Source organism: Dermacentor variabilis, chromosome 6 (assembly GCF_050947875.1).
Source record: "Dermacentor variabilis isolate Ectoservices chromosome 6, ASM5094787v1, whole genome shotgun sequence".
Classification (NCBI taxonomy): Eukaryota; Metazoa; Arthropoda; class Arachnida; order Ixodida; family Ixodidae; genus Dermacentor; species Dermacentor variabilis.
In genome coordinates, this window is record NC_134573.1 from 43,969,605 (window position 1) to 43,994,859 (window position 25,255).

A 25,255-nucleotide genomic window follows, 5' to 3' on the forward strand; every position below is an offset into this window, starting at 1 on the left:
CTAGTGGGCCTCTGGTCGTAATGCACCATTTTGCCTGGCTGGCTCGTGAATGCTTTGCTTACACTGATTCCCACAGTGCGTGGTGTCTGTATACCTTTTCTGTTTGAGCCTCAAGTTATGCTTAGGGTACGTCAGCGCTGTGGAAATTTTAATGAGGCGTCGTCATGTTTTGCTCAGGGCTCTACAATTTTGCTTCAAATTTCTACACAATTGTGCATCCAGGCAGTATGTTTCTGCACAGATGCATAATTAGTTAAAATTGTTGCACTTATAGTACAATATTGTGTGGAAAATAATCAATTTGGAATGGGACAAAGCTATATTGAAGCCAGCAGGGTGGAGGTTATGTTACTACGCGTACCACCCAGTATTCGCATGCTGTCTCAACCACCGTACTCTCATAGACACTATCACCAAAGTTCCCTGTAGTAAATTTTGCATGAAAAATCTATAGTGCAGATGACGAAGGACTGGCAGATTGCAGCTCTGTTGTTTGTGGCATCTGCATGTAGAACTTACTTTCTTGTCTGCCTTGCCTTAACTGTTGGTGAAAGTTGGGGACCTTTTGCGGAACTGTAATCGACCAGTAAACCTCCTTCAGATGCCGACTGTACCATCACTTTCAATGTGAGCTACATCACGGGAGCCCATGGCCTAAGGGGCTCCAAGACGGTACACTGGTACCCCACATATGAAAAATTGAACTTAAATACCGGTAATTGGGACAACATTTAATTTTTTATATGTCGGCGGCACTGTGCAGTCTTGGAGCTCCTTGGGCCACAAGCACCCCTGTTGTGGCTCATAATGAGAGTGATGCTCCAGTTGGCATAAAACGTTAACGCACCTTAGTAAAGGGCTAAATATTTTCCACAGCCTGCCAATTGGAACAACATAGGGCTGTGTGATTTACTGGCAGTGGTCACAGACTACTTGCAAATTCGTTTCCTCTGATCCAGCATTCTGTAAACATTTGATGGGTACTGTGCTATCATACATACCAAGAGACTGTTTTGGGATGAGAAGTGCAATTGAAAATAATTACGTTTGAAATGCATTGCATATGTCTTATCGCACCTCTGATTGGCCCTGGGACCTAAGGTTTCTTAATATGTGCCAAGCATGTTACAGAAAATAGTTACTATAGATGACGTCTGGTGTACTTGTAGTGAATGCTAGTATGTATTAATGTAGCACATTCTCCTGGTTAATTGTTTTTTTTTTTGTTACAGTGATTTGTTCTAGGTATACTTTCACCATTTTCCAAGCACATCATGCACAAAAGAGTTCTGTTTCCTCAGCTCAAGCGTTTAAATGTGCATTCGTGGGTTGGGTTCATACTGCTGTCTACAGCAAAACTTAACTGAAAATCTGCAGGATTTTGAATTTGTTCCACTGCTGCATTTGCTTAGTATGCTGTAAATGCAAGGAATGTTGTAGAACTTAAATTGCAGCACACAAAATTAATTCAATTTTTCCTTTTGGACACAGTGGCTGAACTTAGTGAAAGCTGGACCTGGGCTTAGTGTGGCCATGTTATTCCAATTTTTTTCCTTTTTGTGCTTTATCAGTGGTTTCAGCAACACTCTGCCCTTGTTATCACCAGGATTGGCCACTTGTTGGCAGTGGTTGATAAGAAAGCTGAACTAAGCAGAAGGAATTTTTGCTTCATATTTACCGAGAAGAGGTCAGGGCTATTAATAACAGAGCTTGCTACTGCAGCTGAGAACTATTAGAATGAAATGACAAGGATAAGAAAAAGAAATGGGGAACGGAAGTCAAACACGCATCAACATAAGTCATAAATGTCGTAAGTATTCCAGATTGCTTTAAACAACAAAACAAGGGACAAATAAAGCGCTCATCCTGTCTTTTCTTCCTTTCCTGTGCCCTTGTGTTTTATTGCACTTTAAGTCAAACAAGAAAATAACTTTGTAGAAGCGGTGTTTAGCGAGGTGTGCTTACTCTTTTTTTTTGTCATAATTCGGAGCATCATAGGTTTGGCATTCGCACAGCATGTGTTCCTTGCCCGCTGATACTTTCCACTAGGGCACATTGGTCAACTTATCTGCTACAGTTGCTATGGCGTCACACAGCTGAGATCGAGGTCACATGCTCTATCCAAGCCGTGGCACTGCATTTCAATGGAGGCAAACTGTAAAAATGCTCTTGTCCTTAGGTTTAAGCATATGTTAAAGAACCCTAGGGGATCATAATTAATAAGGAGTTCTCCACTACGACGGGCCTCATAATCAGATCGTGATTGCGGCCTGTAAAACCCCTATTAAGTAATTAATTTTAACACTGGTCAACTTAGTTGCCCAATCTTGTGCAGGAACTGTCGGGTGTATACTGCACAATAAGTCGGCCGCATAGTGACACTTTCACGCATCCTCACGTGCACCAGGTACTCGCATTATTTCTCCGCACACATGAGCTTGCTTGTGTGGCCCTTGGTTAACAGTGAACTGGTTATTTGGAACAGTGGTCTAGGGCATGGTTGATGCATCCAATGTGCTAACATCGTGTGAGGGATGGTGTCATGATAACATGAGATTGGCATGATGAGCATTCAGATTTTTTTTTTATGCTGGGAGCTGTGTGCAGGCAGGGGTTGTTTGTGGGTTTCCTTGAAAGATTCTGGCATAAGGCTGTCTTGTTCACTGGCCTTCATTGTACCTTGCGGCCTTCTGATATAAAATTGCTGGAGGCAGAAATCTTTGCTGCTTACCAAGTTGTTTTTCAATGTAACAGGCAACACAGTGTCATCATCGGCTTGTAGCTTCTTCCAATCCGCAGACATGATTGTCATTACAACTTGGAGATATGATTGTGGTTATGATCGTCCTTTTTAGAGGGCCTCACTACTTGCCAGTGACAATGATTTTAGATGCTGTTGCCTTCCAGTCGCATGCACTGCCTGCAACGCACTAATAGCAGCAACGTGAGTCAGGCAGTTCCTATGAAATGGAGAACATGAAGTAACCACCAAAAGAGTGCCACACAACACTAAAAAAGAGGGGTCCAAAAGGAAAAGATGTGCCTATTGTAACTGAAATGTCATGGCCCGGATGTGTGATAAGAAAGGGGAGGAACGTTGCTTGTGTGTGCTGGTGAAGGCAATGGGAGAGGGCCTGTGTGGCAGGATGCCTTCCTGTTTCCTTTGTTTTGCTGCACTTCGATTGCTTCTGTGTCCACTATTACTAAATGCTTTTGAGCAATTATTGCAGTGTATTGCTCTCTTAATGATGCTTTACATCTGGTTTATGTAAAACATCTCTTCTTTTTTTTTTTGGGGGGGGGAGGACTTTGTGCAGGGCCCTGTAGCATGCATTGAAAGCATGATATATTAGCTTTTTTGCATTCTACCCCCATTGGAATGGTGACTGCTATAAGGTGGAAGTTGCAGCATAACTCGTATTTGTAACATCATATGATTAATTAGTCTTATAATCGGGCCCTACTTAGAGTATCATTGAGCATTGGAGTCAACCAGTGGTGACTGTGATAATGTTCTGAATTATTGTACATATTGCATGCAGTCTGATAAGGCAGTGTTTCTGAATGATGCTACAGCATGTACACATTACGATGACTTGATGCGAGCGCATTTTGTGAAATAATAGAACTCCTACACTGGTAGCAGTCAAAGTACAAGACTGTGCTGTAAAGTAAACCTCAGGCGGCTGTTTTTGTTGGTTCAGCTCCTCGCAGCAGCAAGTTGCGCTTTGTCCGTTTTCATTTCCCTCCAACTTGTCACATCTATATTTCAATTAAAACAGCAAAGGTTGTCCCTTGTGCTTTCCTTGGCTTCCTTTGGCTGTACTTAGTATGGATGTCACTTGGGCGAGCGAATTGATTGGCATCCCATATGCCGTCATAAGGAATACTTGAAGCATGCCACTTTATTAACTGTATCTATAATAGCATATATGAACATTCGTATGTGCATAGCAATCTGCGTACTTCTAAAAACAAATACACAGATGCCGTAAATGTATACCTTTCTTCAAAGCAATGGTGCACATCTGCCCGAGAATGCATATCATCTGCTAAAGCTGTTGTCTGTGCACATGCATATTGAGCATGCATGCATGGGAAGACTTTCTTTGGAAAAGATGGGCTTTGGCGGAAGACGAGGGGTGAGAAAGAACGCAACAAAGGTTAGTAATAGTAAGCATATTTAGCACCAGCAAACAAGGACGGAAGGGAGACGACACCACAATGTGCTAACTTCAACAACTGTGTCATCTCCCTTCCGTCCTTGTTTGCTGGCGCTAAATATGCTTTCAGTTTACCAACATGCCCAACAAATGGCAATGTTGAAAATTAGTAATAGTACAGTGGCGATGGCAGCCAATTGGACATGGAGGAATTCTTGCATGAACATATAAACGGTACCAGTGCTGTACCACACTCATCTTGCAGTGCAGCTGTGAGCAACTGCATGCTGCATGGGAACTTCATTTTGAGGCCACCATCACTACAGTAATGAGAAACAATGCATTGGAAAGAGATGCAGGAACAATCTGTTCAAATCAACTGGAAGGGAAACATGCCCTATCTACCAAGCATGTTTTATCACGACGGGTTGCTTTGCACAAGCGAAAACATATGTGCTGTGGGTGCTGACAGATGCTAATGCTTCAGGCACGGTACCATAACACAGCACTGAGCAAGATGAGGTGTGTCTGCACTGTTGTGAATTCATTAATTCCACTGGCATTCACTTGGTGATACATGACCTTTTTGGAATAATTGAAAGTTCATGACGGACATGTAAAAAAAAGAAAGGGAGAAGTGACCCAGAAGGTAACGGTGAACTCTATAAAACGCCCACTTTGTATTTTGACTTGCTAATTTGGTGCACCTTGCACGCACACCCTCACAATTTTTTCATAATATTGGCCGCACGGCATATCAGCGGCTTATAATAGCGAGAAGCATCATAATCTGTGGCAGTATGCGCAAGCCCACATGGTGCTCTCCGGTGCGAGCACTGTCTGCTATGCTGTTCACGTCAGGAGCGCAGATGACTTACCAGGATTATCTTGGCAGTCCTGTTTGCAAAAAGCCGGTGTAAGAATAGGTGACTGAGTGAATAAACTTTATTGAAACCAGCAAGAGGTGGTGGCTGTGGGCCTAGGCCTCCCACGTGGGGACGTCGAGGTGTTGCCTTTCCACTGCCTCGCAGGCTTGCTGGGTTGTCAAGGTTGGAGCTACTCAGGGCAGCGTGCCATCTCGACGAGAGGGTCATGGCGTTATTGTCGGGTTAGTGTTGTGTACAGTCCCAAAGCATGTGTGTAAATGTGGCTGGCTGTGTCTTGCAGATATGGCACGTGGGATTGGGGTAATTGTCTGGGTAGATCTTGTAATAGTGTAATGAGGGGTAAGTATTGGTTTGTAGCAGGTGAAAAGTTGTAGCCTGCGCTCGGGATAGTTTGTTGTGTGGGCAGGGGAAGGCTCTATGCTCTAATTAGAAGGATTTCACAAGATCAATGTAGCATGTCAAACAATCCCTACTGAGGGGGACAGCCTCCCCGTCTCCCACACGGTTAACTAGCCCTCGCGCTAGGGAGTGGGTAACCTCGTTGAGGTTGGGGAGGTGCGGGTGGATGGTGCCTACATGAGTTGGGTACCAGACGAGTGTAACCTGATGGTCGGTTGGACAGGGAGCTTGTTGCAAGATGCGCGAGGCTTGGTGTGACATACGGCCATTGATATAGTTGATAACGGCGGAGCGGGAGTCGGAGACGATGGTTTGGCACGTTAGGTCTAGTGTGGAATAGGTGGAGATTAAAATTTATGTGTGACCCACTTAACGCCTTTTTTTTCCCGATTTACTGGAATCCACGCACGCGCCAGGGAATAAAGATTAAAAAGGAAACTTCTGAGGACGTACAAAACATTTTCATTAAAAAAAAAAAAAAGAAGCAGAAGCGATTATTGCAGATACCTGAAGGCGCGTGGCAAAGCCTGTGTGTGGTGGGGCCTTGTGGATAACAAAGGTTGCACTCCCGAGATGCACAGTGCAGCACATGACATTCAAACTGAGAGAGAATTGCTTTGCATGCTCGCACATATTGTCACCGGTGTTGCCGCTTCTCGCCCTTATAAGGTGCTGACATGTTGTGCCATCAACACTCACGCTATATTAAAAAATTGCAAGGGTTTAGTTATAGAGAAATCAAGTGTGAACAACAAATCTCAAAGTACAACACCTTTCACTGGCAATAACTCGAGGGCACATCTCGCACCACTGCTTATTTGGTTGCCAAAGATGATATAGTTGTCACACTAAGTGTACAGGCTGTAATCACGCCGACATTATGTGAATTGGCTAAAGCAGGAATTAAAAAGTACTTTTAATTAGTCCTAACTCATTCATATTTCTATTCTTCACGGCTGTACTGCTTGCCAATGGACGCACTGTGGACAGTGCATAAGGTGTCTGCTGATTCGTGAAAGCTGCATGCTTCAGATTGCGCAGGAGAGCATTGTCTAGAAATTAGTTTTATACTCGTTCCAGGGGTTTCTTCTCAATATGTTCTAAACATATCAACAAGTTGGAGCTGGATAGAGTGCTTATGAGAGCAGTTCATTCTAATTTAATTACGACGACCAATGAATTACTGACATCTGGGGAATTTTTTGTTATATTTGTCAAGACTGCTTATTGTTGCATTTGTTTTTTTTTATTATTTTCTCTTTTCCACAGTGATACCATGTTCACCATAACCATGCAGCACCGTGTTGATCGCATGTTAAATAGAGTATGGCTGCATTGCCATCGTTGCAGTCACCATAGCGTACGAAGATTGCTTCTAGCTTGGATATTCAATTTAATGGATGCTGAAAATGTATTTCGATCAAATTAAGAAGTACTGGTAGTTAGTGTGTACAAAGAACTTCCCTGCATGTAATTTCACACAGCAAGAGGCCTTTAACAACAACAAAAAAGAACTCTCAAGTATGTAAAGAAAGCTTACTTCACAATCCTCAAATTTTGCGTGTAGCATTTGTGGAATGCTTTCATTTTTTTTCATTGAGTCAGCTATCTTACAAACTTTGTGTATACTGTCAGTTGTGGAAGCCAAATGTCCCTTTAATCTGGCGCGACAGATCTGCATGACTTACAAGAAAAAGGCTCGTCATCATTGCTGCCATCATAGTTTTGAATCAAGAAGGTTCTGAGAAACAAATGATATGCTGGGCTTGCAGCACTAGATCATAGCTTTTATTGATTGATGGAGTTTGACATTCCAGAGTAACGTTGGGGTCGTGAGGGAAGCCATACTGGATGCCTGTGAATTAGTTTTGACCACTCGAGGTCCGTTAACATGCAAGTACAGTGCATGCTTGCATGTTTGCATTTCACCCCCATCGACATGCGATCGTTTTGGCCGATAATGGACCCACACCTGTGACCTCGTGCTGAGCAAATAAAAGCTGTACCCACTGAACCACCGCAGCAGGTGTCAGAGCTTTTCACTTGGACGTGTTGTACTTGTGCTATTTCATGTATTGAAATACAGGCAATTGAGAGTCTAAGCTTAACATCAGTTTTGTGTTTCCCCCACTGTGTGGGATTACTGTGGTCCAGGTTCGGAGGCAAAGGTTTGGGGCCACGGATGTTGAGCAGCCAGCTACGCAGCGATGCCACATTGCACTTTCAAGTAATCGCATGTAAGAGATTCCCTTTTCCATTATCATTTCAATCTGTCCTGGTATATGCTGATTGAGTGTTGGGTGTTCAGCATCCCACAGTAAAGCAGCAGTTATGAGAGATGCATTAATAATAGGCTTCATATTAATTTTGACCACCTCCGGCTAATGTGCTGTCGAAGCGGGGCACAACATAAATTATCATATCATTCCCCCCCCCCCCCCCCCCCCCCCCGATGGAATGCAGTAGTGGCAGGGAGTTTAACACATGACCTCGTGCTCAGCAGCAGGGGGCCAGGGCTACCAAATGTGTTACCATTGTAGAATTTACATGACTTTCAGGCACACCATGATTTTACAGGCATCAGAGTACACTTTAAGGTAAACATTGTAATCTGCCTAGGCTGTACATCCGCACAGCTGTGCCTTGTTGGGTAATGTAAAGGCAAGAATGCGTGCCATTATTTTCGATTCAAATTAGTATTGAATGCTTCGTCCATCAGAAAAAGTCACATGGAAGTGTGCCTTTAGTGCTATCATGCTTGTGGCACAAGGGCTGCTTCAAAATGTGTACCATGTGCCCGTGTTTGGGGTTATGGGACGGCTTCCATGGTGTGCCTCTCTGAGGCTCGCTAGACTGGAACTCGACAAGAGTCTGTGCCACGTTACCCCCAATATGTCAAGGGAGGGAGCTGATAAAAGCCGGCTGTCTGAGGAGATGGAAAATCTGGCACTTATCACGTGGCAACTTGAGTGATCTCCACCGCCTCTGAGGGTCAGCAAGACCGCTAAGCATTGTGCTGGTTTGTTTGTCGCATAGTCATGATAAGGAACACTGAACAACAGCTGAGGCTCCAAAGTCAAGGGGACTCTGTCATTCAGTAACTGCCTGGCTTATGAAAATCTATGTGACTGTGGTGAAATGCTGCTAAGGAACCCATATTGGGTGTACTAAAATAAAGAAAACTTAGCATTAGGGAAATATTTGTCCTAATCTGTAGATTGTATTTGCAACTCTTGTCTCTCCTGATCAGCTACTAGCCATTTAGGATAACCAGGAGGCCAGTGGCAGGCTGAGAGAGCATGTGCGTTTAAACTCTATAATTTCGCTGCGCCAATTGTTTGCGAATTGGGGACTTTGGGCATGTTCACAGCTACTAAACCATGCAATTTTGTGCTTGTGCTGTATGGCTCACTTTTTCAAAGCAGTGCAGTCTGTTTAGCTTTGTATGATGCAGTTCAGCCACATGCACTTTGATGCATGACCTGTCATGTGCCACTTCCCGTCCGTGGGAACCATCAGCTAGCTTGTGCAAAATTGGTTAGCGCACCTGCACACAAAATCTTGTTTCTTTCGCATACAATCTTCTTTCTGGCATGCCACAAAGTCTTGCAGTCAAGTCATTTGAATGTGCCAGCAAAGATAGCCAACAAAATGAATTTTTAGTTTTCATTATAGTGCACATATTTCTTCCTGAAAAACTTCGCGTGCCCTTCAATTTCGTGACATTTTGCAGTTGCAAAATATACCTAAATTAAGGGTGCTCGAAAATTATGCTTTTATGGGGGTACATTGCATTGGTAGTTAGTGACAAATCGCATATTCAAGCTAATTCTATGAATCTCCAGACAGCTTAATTGACTAATTCAAACAACTAAATGTTTTGGATTATCTTGGCTCAGCTGTGCCATTTGTTTTTGAGGTAGCGAGCTCTTCAGTAGCCAAACTTCCCATATTGTCAAAGTTAATATTTAACGAAAACACCATTCAGTGTCTTCTCTATATGCACCGTCCCCAAATTGATTATTTTCAGTGAGGCATGCTAAGCCCCACTAGTTTGCTGCTTGAGCACGTTTAACAAAATAAGCTTGTCCCGTCTCATTCAGCAGGCATATTAGTTCTCAACAGATAACATCATGGCTTAGTGGTTCAGTGCCTCACATTAAGCACCATTTCACAATGGTGATAGTGCGTCAAAGGATGTCACTGAGGCAGTGTCAAGAACACATGAGAAATTGCGTAACCCGCTGCTTCTAGCATCTGTCGTCTTTATCACAGCTTTGATTTTAATGAGTGGCTGTTGACTGGACCCATGCCTATGTTGCTCTGTGTTCAATTAAGCAGAATGAACTTGGCTTTCCTCATGGATCAAGGCTTGTGCGCAGGATTTTTTGCTTGTATGGTTAGGCGGCAATATCGCAGTACACCCGAAGCATGGCCTTTGAGATCATGTGTGCCACACTGTTGCACTGAAGGAGTCTTAGCCCATTGAAGGTCAATTTCTTTCGCCATATGCATCCGCCCAGGGTCGATTTTTTAAAAATTGCAGATTCCAATTCTTCTTAGGGACTTATTTCGAAAAAAAATTTAGTGTAATTTTTCTAGGGTGACCGTAAAGTGAGAAAAAAATATTTTGTGTTGGTATATATGTACTCTTAATTTATGAATAACAACAATAAAAAAGAAATAAACTCATTAGAATGAAAAATTTGAGTCAGTTTTATACACATAGTTCAAGGCTTTAAAAATGCGCACATGAGAATATTTCGCAACTCTTGCCTGTTCCTGCTCTTGCGCTAATATCTACGTCCATAGCGTAATCGAACTGCGTAGGTGCACGCACTCAAGAAAACTGTGTGGTTGTGTGCCCGTCAAAAAAGCAGAACGTGTGACAAACATCCGCTAATCTTCATCTTATTGCCAACCAGAGGCAATTAGTTTTTGAGAGAGCCCCCCCCCCCAAAAAAAAAAAAGCAATGGAACTGCATGCACGACGGCATCCTTCCTATGCGCACCCTTCTGAGGACTAAAAAAGCGAGAAACAAGCGGTAGCCCTTTGAGCGATTAGGAACGAGATAGCCATAAGTTTTGCAAGTGCAAGAAGCCAAAACGAAGTGCGGAACAAAACCCAAACTGCTTCCAGTGCGCGCACGCGCCAATGCACGAGCGGCAGTACATAGACACACGGGAGTAAACTAGCTCTAAAACAAACAATGCAACGAAAATCGAGAGAAGGAGGCGCGTGAAAGAAATTCCCTGTATTCCCACATAGTGGCAGCACATGATAGAGAAGAAAATGTTAGGAAATTGGTGCGCTTTTTAGACGTACAGACGGTGCCGTATATATACGGCATCGACCACTTTTTAACTTGTTCGCGGCGACGTATATTTACTTCATTGACCCTAAAAGGGTTAACGGTCCTTGAAACACCTGATAACTTTGCTGCTGGATTATGGAGTATGACAACACTTAATAAAAACATTGCTTATGTATTCACTTCCTGATTTATTTTTACTACAATGATTTTTTGTTTTGTTTCTTATGCCCCATTGGTTTCCATTACTTTCAGTGAAATGTTGGCATGCGAGTGAGGAGGGGGAAGGTAATGTGGCACTTTTGCCTGTTCAGCCTTTGTCTGTTGGTAGTACTGCTAAGCTAAAGTTCAGCTCTTAGCAAGAGTTATGATGCAATATATGCTGAGGTTACAATGTTCAGGTATGTACCGAATCTTTCTTAATATTTCTGCGTGTGCTGGGTACACGCGAACAACATCGTGTTATACGGTATCACTGGCTACAGTCGCAAAGCTGGTTGGAAATTCAGCATTTTATCAGATCCCGTGGTTTCAATACTTTTTTTGAGACTGACCATAAGCATGTTTGAGAACTTTGGCCACTGTGTGTACGTGTTAGCTTAACCATTTTAGCGGAGTACTGGGATGTACCAGTGAAAAGCAGCACTTGTGGTCACCTGTTGTGACACCATGCTCAGCTGCGCTGCTGTGTACTCTACTCTTGTAAAGGTTTCTGCAATGATTTGGATATTCTAATTCTACATGTTTTGCTGCAAGGACATTTCACACAACAAAACAATGCTTCCACACATTCTGGTTCGAATCAGGTAGCGCCTACATATAACCGGGTATTGCCTTTGCATATGTGACATCTGCATTGCGAAGGGCTGTTGCGTAACTCTCACCTGTGCTATTTATGAGTTAATACGCTTCAGCAAAAATTTCAGTCAAGAGCAGATGAATCTCGCTAAAGTACACGCAAAGACAGGTCCTTGAATTGCATGCTCAATCGTTTCTAGGTTCTTTCCAGCAGTAGATGTACAACTCAACATTGATGCATAGTAGTGCACATATGGATTATCTGTGTGCCGTTTTCAATGTTTACGTGCTTGCTTATTGTTCAGTGCAGCAGTCAGTGAATAGATCTTCTTTTCAAAATGCCCTGCAGTGCAGAGTGGCTGAAGGAAAAGACAAGGTACATTAGAACACAGAAGAATGAATGAATGAATGAATAAAGCCCTTATTTTAAGGAAGGGGACGGCTCTAAAACATGCACAATTACACATACTGTGTAAGAGAAAAGCAAGCAAAGGAGTTTCACAATTGGCTCGATGTGGTGTAAATGCAAGGACAACACTAATCACATTCACAAATCGTTAATCATTCTGAAGGAACATGTGCTATCTGCAGATGCGTCTGCAGGGAAGACATTCTGTTCTGAAACACTTATGCCGTGAACTTTCCAGAGTAAATTTTATGCATTCCTTAAGGTGACTTGTGCCTTCATTTGTTATCTTTTTCTGTGAGAGAAATGTTTGTATTCCTTGCATTCCATAACCTGATAACTGTCCTTATAGTGTGTTTGTTTCTTATTGACGTGAGGAAAATGGTGTGCCTCGTCGAGTTGCAACTTTAGGAATAGTTCATAGTGCGCGACGCTGTTGCATGTACTGCTGCGAAACAAATGCTTGCAGCTTGGAAGGTAATTAGAGTGGTAGTGATCATTGAATTAAATTTGCAGAAAGTTGAACAGCTTTGATTTCTAGCTGATTAGACATCCGCTTTAGAATATCACCAATTTGTTACAGTGTAAAAAAAGAAATTGTGTTCTTGTTGCTTTGCATGTGCTGCATACAAGCAACATTTAATGCTCACTTTAGGTGTGGGATAGCTTAGATGTCGCCTTGTGGCACCAGTTAATTTTATTTGTTGAAAAGTTCCACACATTGCTTACATGTTCAGCACCATTAAATTTGCACGGAACAGATTAACAGTTCTTATTTTTCGGTTTTATTGAGTTCACACTTTGTGAACTGCACATCTGAAACCTGTCAACAGCAATGTCTCTAACGGGTACAAAACCATGCATTTCATGTGTTCTGTACTTTGAGGACATCCAATACCCCCTGGTATTTGTTTGGATGTAAACAGTTACTGTTACAAACAAAAAAATGTCAATCCACAACATGGACACATACTGGCACTGCACGCAAAGAATTAAGGGTGCAGGTATAATCAGAAACACCTCAAAATATATGCAAAATGTTTTCAACCACATTATTAAATGCAGGAGCATTTTTTTTTGCCTCCACCTACCTACGTAGCTGGATCTGAGAGTTTCTCACTTCTGGATAGTGCTAAGGTACAGTGAATTAGAAGGGGGCAGAGCAGCATGTGGAGGCAGCAGCACTGCAGTGGCTCCTTCCTGCATGCGGTAGCCTATTGCCTGGCTTGAAAACGCTTTTTAGGTGCTGTTCTGCCCGCTTTCTCTGAATTATCGTGAAAGATGGTAAAGCCCAGACCGTATGTGTGCTTGCTGTTGGATCTGGAGGACAATCCCAATTGCTGTCCCCCAGATATTGGATCTTGCCGTTGGGTGCGGGAGTTGGCCGAGGTTGAGGAGGACGTCGGGATGAAAACTGGAGGTTTATTTACATGATCTACAGTGAGAGTACAAAGAAATTAACAGTCATAAAGTCATTACGGGCCGGCAGCAACTCGGACACTGCGGCCCGTGGCAAGAAGCTCGAAAGAGATGAATGAAAGAATGCTCCCCCAAGCTGTGAAACTGTGGGTGCAAGACAGAGGGAGTGTAAACACTGTGGAAAGGGCGGCTGAATTAGCCGAAGAATATGCAACACGTAGAAAGTTGAACGCTGAGGACGGAAACTGGGACGGTCAAAATGGACCCATTTCCGTGGAAACCATTTCCGTTCAAAAAGGGTTCGCAGACTACACGATCGGAGCCTGTAGACGTGGAGCAAAAGCCCGCAGAAAAGAGCGAGGAGAAACCTAACGGCGAAACAGTACCAAAACAGCAGAAAAGAAAATTCGAATCTTTCAGACCAATCCGCTGTTATAAATGCCACAAACTGGGACATATAGCTGTAAACTGCGGCAAGCCTAGCCTAGCTTTCTCCTACGTGGGGGAAAAAGACGAGAATATGGAACTTTTAAGTCCGTATCTTCATGACCTGCAAGTTAATGGTAAACCATGCCGGGTGCTGCGAGACAGTGGCGCCACGATGGACATTGTCCATCCGTCTTACGTGACGGTAGATGACTTTATTGGAGAAACAGCATGGATCAAACAGGTTCAAACAGAAGAACACAGCGTGTGTCTGCCCATGGCCAAAGTCAAAATCAGTTGACCATTCGGGGAGCTAGAGACTGAGGCTGCAGTTTCCAAATTTTTGTCACTGCAACACCCATACATTTTTTCGAATCGTTCGAATCAGTTACTGCGTGACAAAGGGCTTAAATTGGGAGAGGGCGCAGTAGAGGCATTGACGCGAGGCCAAGCTCGTAAGATCGCATCGCTTTCGGCTGAAAATGCACAAGCTGCTTCAGCAGAAGCAGAAAAGGGGATAACTTCAATACCCCAATCTGAGCTAGGCCCGAGGGACAAAAAAATAGTTGAGGAGAGCCTGCCAGCTGACCAGCTCAATGAGAGCGTATCACTAGAGTGTCAAAGTTCAAGCATGCAGGAAGAACAAGCTGACGCAAATGCAAATGAGACAGGGTCGTTATTGTCACCGGCCTCAAAGAACTTTGATCAGCTCTTGCGTGTGGACAGAAAGTCACTGGCAGCCGAGCAAAAGAATGATGAGTGCTTGGTTCTTGCTTTGACTCTCTAGGCTTCATATTGTGGTTGTTCTGTTTAGAACAGTAGGGAAGCTAGATTTTTGAGTGTTAGCTAGGTTGTGTTTTCCTAGCTAGATTTAGCAAGCAGGATCAAGGCAGTAAAGCAGCAATCATGGAGTTAAGGAGACTGCTGAGAGACGAATTGTTGATTGTTGGTGAGGAACTGGGCCTAGATGTACGCAAAGAAATGCTAAAATCGGAATTATTGCCGCTAATTTCCGAACAGGCCAGTGAGGAAGAAATTGAAATGGGGTTGGAACTTCTGAAAAAAAGAGAAGAACGGGACAGTGAGAGAGAGGAACGTGAGTTAAGAAAAATGCAACTTGAAGTTGAAAGCAAACCTTTGGAGTTGTCTCAAGGAAGTGAAGGGGCTCTGGGATGATCAAGTGAGGCAGAATCATACCGCATGGAGAAGCTATTAAAGCCCTTTGAGGTCGGGACTGACATAGGCTTGTTCCTATGCAATTTTGAAAGGACTTGCGAGAAGATGAACTTCGGTCTGAGTACATGGCCACAGCGGTTGCTGTCTATGTTGCCGTGTGAGGCGGCGGAAGTAATCGCGAGACTCAGTGCACAGGATGCATACGATTATGCGAAAGTTAAGGCGAGTCTTCTAAAAAAATATCGCCTTTCAGCCGAAGCTTTTCGGCAAAGGTTTAAGAGCACATGCAAGAAAGATAGCGAGGGGTATCCGGAGTTTGCATACGGCTTAAAGGCCAACCTAGTCGAGTGGCTGAAAAGCGCAGAAGCGTACGACAGCAGAGGCATGATCATTGAATGCATGTGTCTAGAGCAGTTTTACAAAACCATCCCACCGCTGCCACCAGTTGTTGCATTTGGAGACGATCCCACCGCTGCCACCAGTTGTCAGGATTGGGGGCTCAATCCCATCGCTCGTAACCCGTTTTCAAGATTGGAGTCTGGCATGAATTGGCCCATGCCGTCGTCCAACTTATCCACGCTGAGGACGTTGATGATGGGAAGGACTGCTTCTCATCGAGAACGAGGAATATGGGTTTATTTACAGTATTTCCATGCAGTTCATCAGTCTAGCATGACTGCGAGAGAAAGTACATCAGTCTAACATGACTGCTTGAGAGAGCGTGCGCACCGAGCATCCACACAACAGCGGTTTATAAACACTCGGTCCTCCCCCGATACAAGGTGACACGAACGTTCGTTTAGTCATCGTAAACCAGCCGCCGCTCTCCAGACTGTGAACCTGTGCGGCAGTGTGTGTGTGTAAGCCGTCACGGAGAGCGGCGGCTGGTTTACGATGACTAAACGAACGTTCGCGTCACCTTGTATCGGGGGAGGACCGAGTGTTTATAAACCGCTGTTGTGCGGATGCTCGGTGCGCACACTCTCTCAAGCAGTCATGTTAGACTGACGTACTTTCTCTCACAGTCATGCTAGACTGATGAACTGCATGTAAATACTGTAAATAAACCCATGTTCCTCGTTCTCGATGAGAAGCAGTCCTTCCCTTCTTCAACGTCCTCAGCGTGGATGAGTTGGACGACGGCATGGGCCAGCTACCTTTGAATTCATGCCGGACTCCAATTTGACAACAGGTTACGAGCGATGGGATTGAGGCCCCAATCCTGACATTGCAGACTCGCGCAAGCTTGTGTCTGCGCGCCTGGCAAGTAATGGTAGTTTGCACCCGCAAAGACGCGCAACAGCGCGTGCTCATTGGGCTCACTCATAGACGCCTTGGAAGATGCCACTCCGTACTTTGTTACTAACAGTGTTTCAAAACGCTTCACTATCTATAAGCATAATTGTCATATCTTTGAGCTGTTAGACCAGCACAAAAAGGAACGATTAAGCACTTTTTTGCATGATATAAATCTGCTTCGCTGAGAGCTGAATGTACCATGATGTAGCCGAGTAGCCAGGCGCGCCGATGCGAGGCAGCCTAAGCACACAATAATAGAGGAGCTGTTCACTGAGATCGCGCCATGTTTCGATGCGTACGAAGCGTGCCGCACTGTCTGTGGTTGCCATGGGCCCGCGGATACGAGCTTGTGCACATTCACGAGCGTACAGTGCGGTCTGGGCTTTAGGTGTACAGACACGGACACCAGAGAAGAGAACCAGGCAACTCAAACACCAACTCAGTTGGTGTTTGTGTTGTCTGGTTCTCTTATCTTGTGTCCGTTTCTGTATGCCTTACTTTCTTTCATTATGAATCCTTACCATCTAGCTTAACTTTCAGTTATTCATACTCTGAATGTCTGCTACTTTTCAATTTGTGAACATTTCACCTCGCGTCAGCAGCAACGAGAATAGTTGATTCTGTGCAACATTATTCGTTTGTGCAGTTTTTTCTTTCCAAGGCATTACTTAATGTGCTGTTGAAAGGTGTACCAAGGAGAGAACAAGCATACAATCTAACTAACTGCCTAATTTAAACTTACGCCCTTCTGGCTCTTGTTTGTGTCCCCATACTCTATGATGCCTGTGTAGTGAGCATTTAGTTATGGATTGCACAGACCGTGAGCTTTTGCCCCTTTTGTGAGGAGGAATAAACATTACCTCGTAAGCTGCTTGCCAAAGCATGGTCACCGTAAATACCCACAATTAGCTGCTTTACAATTTCACCAAAGCTGCCATTTGGCTTCTGGCATCACTGTTCATCTAGTACTCTCATTCTGTTTATTCTACTTAATTTGAGGCTGCAACATGATTTCTAGAGCTGAATTTCAATGACTTATCCAGAATAAATGGCTTCTGTAGGCGTGTGCACACGAAGAAGCCATGCACGTTTTCGTGCTGCTTGCTCATTTTCTTGGCATGCACATTTTTTCTGCTGCTTTTCAATCCATGAGCATTTCAGCATGCGTCAGCAGCGACGAGTATGGCTGGTTCTGTTATCTTCCAAGGCGTCACCCATAATGTGCTGTTGAAAGGTGTGCCAATGAGGAGAATGCACATATAATGTGACTGTTTAACTTAAACTTAATTTTGATGTTGCGGGGACTAGCTGAGTTTAATTACCCTGTCACTTGATTGCAATTGTGTATGATCTGAATCTGCTCACTTGCGATTGTATATACTGTTGTCTGCGCCCTCAAGCTCTATAAGCTAAACAAACTTGATCCTGATTGCTGAACGTGTAGGAGTGTTCATTTTCTATAGTGTTGAACAAAGTTCATTTGGATGGGATTAATTTGTAATTGAAAGTGCCCATGTTCTCGACAGTGCGGCCAGAGGACAGACACGCTATAGTTATTTCAGATGCCGCTTGTGCATCTGTGACAAAAAACAAAACACATTTTATTTTCTGACCCTAAGCGGAGAATACAAACTGAATAAACAAAGTGCTTTGGGCAAAAATCTAAATTAAATTTCCTACGCGTGCCTAGCATATACATGCATTGCAGTAAAAGCAAGTGTTTTGTCTACTTTTTTTTCATGAGTGGTCGATCCAGTGATGCCGCCAGAGCCATGCGGAAAGTGCTGCCCACTGCACTGCTCCTTCTAGTGCACTGTAGCTAGGGCCTTGTAGGTTGTGCCAAAACGTTCTTACATGTGCATATTGTGCGTGCCTAAAAAACATTCCATGGTGGTGCTTCTGCTATGCTTCCCACGATGATGGTGTTTTTGTAGAGTCTTCAACAAAATACTCTCACATTGATGTTCATAGATAGATGGGTTCTACTGTAAATTTTTTATCAGTGAGTCCACTTTTATGTGTTTCAATTGTACATGCAGTACCCTATATGTATGTAGCGGGCAAAGACACCGCAGGAGCCAGCAGCAAGGCAAGACTAAAAAGGAGCAATAAAGTCAGTGTCGTTTTGGAAATAATGGCGGTGTCCACAGACAGTTAAATCAACGCACTCGAAAAGTATATAGCAGGCCAACCAAACTTGCCTTTAACGCTTGGCATCTGAAAACATTATGGCACCTTTTGATGCAAGTTCAGCGAGATTGTGACGTAACTCGTGTAACATTTGTAAGTAATACTCTCTGACTTTCATCTTGCAATAGTCTGAAATATTTAAAGGATAAATTACTCCGACTGTTCATTGGTTTGATTGTCAGTTGCAGGAACTCGCAAGGCGAAAGTGGCAGGTCATCTTTTAGAATAGCCGTAATGGTATGGCACTTTTCGAAGTGATGTTAACCTGCTTCCGACAGAAAATGATGCAAACCAGCTGATGTTTGCCGAAATGAATGCGCATATCTGTTACTTAGCATTGCAGAAATGTTACCCAAAGATATGCACATCAAAAAAGAAAAAGCATCAGGTGTGTTATAGTTTCTAGATTTCTTTGCCTAATACACCCAAGAAATCCAAATTCACTTGAGCATCAAATGTTCACTAATTTATATTTATTTCTCACAAATGCCCTCAAGATCCAGTAGATGTGACAATGACAGTTATGATAGGCATTATTGCAGGGATTGAAGTGGTGTGCCAATTGCTCCAAGTTGTGCCAAAACAAATTTTTATGAAGTCGCCAAATTTAGCATGATGTGTGTGTTCAATGGCAACCACACAGCCGTAGTCATGTGCTGTCTAGAGTTTATACCTGCAATCCAAGCCTAAGCAATCTGCTTCAGCAATGGCATCTTTTGAGTGTGGGTGTGTTTGGTGAAATAATTCTAACTTGGCCACAAGAAAATAAAAACCGTTTTGTGCTATACAATGCACTATGAATGTTGTGAATAAGTGTTAGGGTGTTTGCTTATACGCGGACCGCCTAAAGGTGATTTGAACTGATGCTCATTTCGTGGATCAGTCAGGAAAGACGCGCTGAATAAATAAGTCATACAGTCTGCTTAGCAGGTAGTGCTCAGCAGGTTTGCCGTGTTCAGGGAAAAGAGGGTCCTGGGTTGAGCCAATGCCGAGTGCTTTGACCTTTATGGCCCCTTGGCAGAGGCAACACACCGCTTGGGCTTCCGCTTCACGTGGTCAGCACTTCCAGACTGACCAACCCGGGGGAAATCGGCAGTTGCATTTTCCTGTCCCCCTCTGAAACCTTTTTCTTTTTCCTGCTTTTACATCTTTTCTATCTCCTGTTCGCTTCTCAACATTTCTGAATTTCGCGTTGGTAAGGGTTAACCTTATGTAGTATATCCAGTCTCGGGTATATATATTATGTTATAGGGGCGGTGAATAGCTGGCATCTGCAGGCATCCTCCAAACCGTGTGGCATTCCCTTGTTGGGCTTAGTGGTGGGTGGCTACCACTGCTGCCGAATTTTGAAATCATGTTGTGGCAGAAGCTTTCCCCTGCCTTCCAGGTCGGCCTCTGAAAAGGGGCTGCACGAGAGGTACTTCCACCTTTCCCATTCACTATCCAAGTAAATCAATGCACAGTCATACATTATCATGTCTTGCATAGTGAAGAAAACAATCCAATGCAGCAGCTGTCCCCTTTCTTGGTGGCAGAATTCCTCAAAGAAAAAATCGGAGAAGACTACAAAGCCTATAAAATGGCAAGTGGAGACATTCTCCTTGAACTGAAAAAGAAAGAACAGTAGCAAAAACTCCAATCTCACCGCTATTGGTGACATCAAAGTCATGATCTCACCACACCAGTCACTAAACACAAGCATGGGCATGATCTCAGAAGAAGACTTCTTTAACTTAAGTGACAAACTCTTCGAGGAGTTCCAAGAGCAAAACATGATCAAAGTTTAGAGAATAACAATCAGGAGAAACGACAAACAAATCCCAACCAAACATGTGATACTTACTTTTCGCACCAGTATTCTTCATATTTCACTTGAAGCAGGACATGTAAAGGTCAACGTCAGGCCATACATGCCAAAACCGACACAGTGCTTCAAGTGCCAGAGGTTCGGGGATGCGTGACAATCATGTAGAGAGAGGTAAGGCAACATGCGCAAAGTGTAGTGCCAGTGATCACCCCATCGACAACTGTAATGCTGCTCCACATTGTGCAAACCGCATAGGAGATCATGCAGCTTATTCAGGATCTTTTCTTTTATGGAGGAAAGAGAAAGAAATAGTTGAACTCACGGTGGAAGAGAAGATCTCTTTCTACGAAGCAAGAAAGAAACTCTCTCAATTAACTTACCTCAAATGAGTTATGCCAATGTGGCGCGGCAGGAGGATATAGGTTTCGGGTGCCTACAGGGGTCACGTTTAGTGGCCCTGTAGAAACTCGTCCACCGCCTTGGTGGCAGCAGCCAGTGCTGCTCCGTCAACATCCAGGGTGGGCCCACAGACTGCTGTGTCGCAAGAAATTTCAAGTGAGAATTTCAAGTGATTTCAATTTCAAATTTCAAGCAAGAAATTTCCAATAGTGAAAGATATGCGAGTACCTCTGTATTAAAAGGTTGTGAATTCAAAAGGGCGTTTCAAGGCATTCCCTGATAAGGCAAGGAGGGAGACGTTTACGACATATCGGTGGTTGTGGAAAAATGGGTTTGTGTTTGTGGGGATGATGGCTGCATAAAAATATGTGGGGTGCTGGGAGGATGCAATCTGAGATAATCACATTTTAGTTTGACTTCCCTATTGGGAAGTCTTGCACAAGCTCATGTTTGTTGCCAGGTGGGGCTGTGAGCAAAAGTATTGAGCTAGACATATAACATTGGCTTTCTTACAATGCAGTGATAATTTGTTATGGTCATTCGCTGCTGAACTCGGTGTCAGAGGTTTGATCGCTGCACAGAGGCCACATATCAATGGGGACAAAATGCAAAAAAAAGTGGTCTGTACTTATTAGATTTAATTGCACGTTAAAGAACCTCATATTGTCGAAAGTACGTTGGAGTTCCCCACTATGGCTTGCCTCATATGTGGTCTTGGTTTTGGCGCATAAAATTCCAGGATTCAATTTTTTATAATATTGCCATTGATTTCAGACTTGGATTCTTTCAGACTTTCTTTCTTTTTGGCATCCGTCTTTTGTGGTCAGATTTCCGTTAAACGAAGCGAAGTTTCTGAAGGGGCCAGTATAAATCTTCCTTCGGTTGACGAGTTGTCGCATGTAAAAATTCGAGACAGCCGCTCTTCTGAAGCAACAACAATAAAGGGGTGACCCACGTAGTATCCAGAACGCGACAGGTGTGTTCCCTGCACACTCGCACAACCTGCGCGGTGTCCCGTTCGATTGTTTCTGTCGGGGGCAGTGTTGCCATACCTGCCGATTTGTCAGTAGATCTACGGATCTTCTTCATGCTCTGCTGATTCCCGGATCAAATAAAAAATCTACCTATTTGCATGGTTTAAAGCAAGATCTTAGTAATTTTTGGTGTTGTAACTAAGGGTCGCCAGGACGGACCTTCGACAGCTGTTCTGCTAAGATTGGAGGTGTAAGCATCGTGCTGCTTTCGTACGAGGAGAATCGTGGTCTGCGAGATTTGAAGCATGCGGAGACGTGGCAGCTTGCTGCATTTCTAATCACGGAAGGAAATAGTAGAGTGCCCTCTCGTATTTCACGAATAGGGTAGCTGGTGCACCAAAATTGCCATGTCATCAGTCATTCATCTCTGGTTGTGCGGTGAGGAGAAGAGGGCACGTAATCGTCAGCCTTGCGTTGACATCTCGGCTGTCTTGTAGTTTAACATTCTTTTTATTAAATCGAAGCAACAGTACGTGCTTATTATTTAAACAATACATTCTATGACACCAAAGTGGCTTTCTTAGAACTATGGACTTTTTGGCAAATGTGCTGATTTGAAGGGGTTCTGGCTAGTGGCTTTTCGTCTGGCCATCTGGCAACACTGGTCGAGGGTGCGAGGGGCAGCCACTAGGAGGAAGCAGGCCAGCATCGCTCCCTCGGGGGCAGCAGTTTCGTGGAGCAGCGCGTTGCTGCCTCTGCTCGCGTTTGCGTGGCGCCGTCGTCGGCGGCGAATGAATGAAAAACTTTACTTTCACAAAGGAGGTATCCCGTCGAAGGCGGAGCCCTCGGTCCAGGGCCCCTGGGGCCTTTGCCATCTTGCTAGCTCCGTCGGTCGGCTTGAGCTGTTCTTCAGGCTTCGGCGGCGAAAGGAGACCGACTCGGTGGTGCACACCCGACGGCGTCCACGAGCCTCGCAGCTGCTCGGGGCCCAGTTGGCGCCGCGTGCAGGGTTTCGCGCTTTCCGTGCTTTGTCGGCCGTGCGCATTGTAGCGTGGACGCCGCGTGGCGCGATGTCCTATAGTGGCGTGCACCGGCGCAGTTGCCGTGGTCCTCCTCCGGGTGGCGTGTCGTTGCGCGGTCTGCGAGAGAGAGAGGGGGAAACAAACGCGACCTCGATTAGTGTACAGCGTCAACGCAGCGGTTGAGGCTGGCCAAGCTGATAGATGATGTGTGCCTCGTGTTGTCTGCAATCGCGGACGTTTCGGTGGGCGGCCGCTTAGAGTTTCCCTGCTATCTGTCCTGGTAACGCCTCCTCAATTTTTTCAATGCCAGTGCAGTCGCTCGGGCAGCTGTTGGCGCGCCTTAGGTACGTGAGTTACCGCGATGCGACGCTACCCAAAGGGCACGACTAATGTAGGTAGGTACACCTGCGTAACGCGGGCGTCTGAGCGCGCGCCCTTCCCGATGAGAAGCGGTGTCTGTCAGTCTTCCTCCTACTTCCGCTTTGAGGCGCCACTACTCTCCCCCACGACCGTAAAGCAGGCGCGAACGCTAGCCGACGTGGGAGAGCACGAAAGGGCGATAGGAGAGGGTGATGAACGGTCGGATCGGCCGCATCTGGCAGGAATGGGGGAAGAAAAAAAAAGGAGGCGCTGGTTTTGGGGACGTGTTCTGCGACCATTACTTTCGGCGACATTGTCGTCTCGGCAATAGTATGGCCGTCAAGCGCGCGCTGATTGGCTGGTTGAGCAAAATCATATGACGTAGTGCTCAACCAGCCAATCAGCTCATGCGATTTCGCTAGAACAGCCAATCAGCGCGCGCCTATGACGAAGGCGTGGCCAAAGCGATGCTATCGCCGAAAGTTGTCGCTGCCGAGTGCATCGGCGATGAGCTCGCTTCCTCACTGCATCGATTGGATTGCCCATACGCGCGCGTGTGTGTGCGGGTGAAATGCAGCGAAATTTCGCTTACATAGCTAAAAATTAAATTTTGATTTTTTTTTACGTGCAAAATACAGGATCTCATTGTGAGGCGCCCGGTAGTGGGGCGTAGGGGGTTATTCTGTAAGAGTCCACCTAGCGGACTGTCCATTTCGATCGCTGCTGATTGAATGCAGCTGTAAGAGAGAGGAGGATACGAGTGGCCCTAGCCAATCAGCAGCTGCCAAGATGGACAGTCCACTAGGTGAATTTTTTACAGAATATCGCCCCTGGTGAGTTGCGGCCACTCAAGCTTCTTGAACGTGCACCTCGGTACGCGGGCGGTTTTTTAAATTCTTTTTTTTTTTTCATGTCGCCCCCTATCCAGCACCAGCGGACTCAGCAGGACAACGCTATAGTCACTGGGCTACCGCGGCTGGTGGTTTCACTTGCATACGCCGAATTGGCTGTAAATGAGTGGTATATATTGTCGGAGCAGCGGTAGCCCAGGTGCAAGGCTGGTAAACGTTTCGTTTTCTTTCATTAACAGCCTTCGCATAACGCCTTTAGCCGACGGCGCGGGCACTTGCCGGTAGCGGACGCCGGCGCCCGATCTCGCAGGTCATGCTCGGGCGCCGCGCTGGTTCGACGTTCCGGGTGTTGGGTTATTCCCCGCAATAGAAGACAAGAAGTCTTTTTTTTTTTCTTCTTCGCGTTTTGGTATGAAACAAAAAGAAAAAAAAAAGACTTCGCAATGCACCCATTTCGCAGGTAAATACTTCCCCGGAGGCTGCTCAACGTCCGGGCCATCTGCAACTAGGCGTCTCGGGCGGTCCGAAATTCGGTCGCATGGTTAGCCTGGATTGCACGTGCTGTGGATGTCCCCCGGCGAAACGGGCGGCTCGCGAACGCGCCCTGCTCGCGTCGGAAAATAGAGAGTTTTAGTTTAGGGGACGCAAGCGGCTTGCGTACGCAAGAACTAGGGGCGACGGTAATGCGCCTGCACAGACCCAGACGTGGAGGTCTGCGTATGCGCAGTACAGTCGCCCCTAGTTCTTGCGCACGCAAGCTGCTTGCGTCCCCTAAACTAAAACTCTCTAATGCCGCGGAGGTCTTTGCGTTTGGCACCTGGAGCACGACGCGAATAAGCCGTGGATGCGAGACCGGCCTCCAGTTCGTGGCCCCGCGTCTTGCGATTGTTTCTGAAGCGCGCCTCACGCGAACGTTTTACGCCAGCCTCGCTGACGCACGCCAAAGCATTCGGGAATATGCGGCGAAATATTTCCGTGCTCCGAGATTTATCCTGTCATAAAATGAGCTCGAACACTTGACAAGTGCAAAGCCGTGACCTTTTCCGCTAGCTCTGACATTCCCTCACTACTTATTAACGAGGAAGGACGCGCTCTCGACCACATATTGCTACAAATATCTTGGCATTCGTTTCACACCGAACCCATCGTGATACGCGGACGTAGAGAAGATAACCGCGAGAGCATCGCAAACATTAGACTGTCTCAAACGTGATCTTTCACGCCACACCTGCAATTACTCACGAGCTCGCCTACCAAACTTTTGTGCGCCCTCAGCTAGAATACGCATCTGCCATCTGGTCTCCTCACCGGAGCTATCTTATCATATTTTTCGAAGCAGACCGCTGCACCCTTCCTTGCCCATGGCT

General features: G+C 45.2%; 1 protein-coding gene across 4 annotated transcripts in view; it reads left to right on the plus strand.

Annotated features, from left to right (window-relative positions):
* wts (serine/threonine-protein kinase warts) overlaps positions 1–25,255 on the plus strand; it is a 142,437-nt gene that overhangs the window by 22,524 nt on the left and 94,658 nt on the right. For 3 of the 4 annotated variants that reach the window (XM_075695008.1, XM_075695005.1, XM_075695006.1), the window contains exon 2: positions 7,604–7,686. The exons of the other annotated variant lie outside the window; for it this stretch is intronic. The gene's annotated coding sequence lies outside the window, so the exon portion shown is untranslated. The remainder of the gene's footprint in view (positions 1–7,603; positions 7,687–25,255) is intronic. 4 annotated transcript variants of the gene reach the window in all.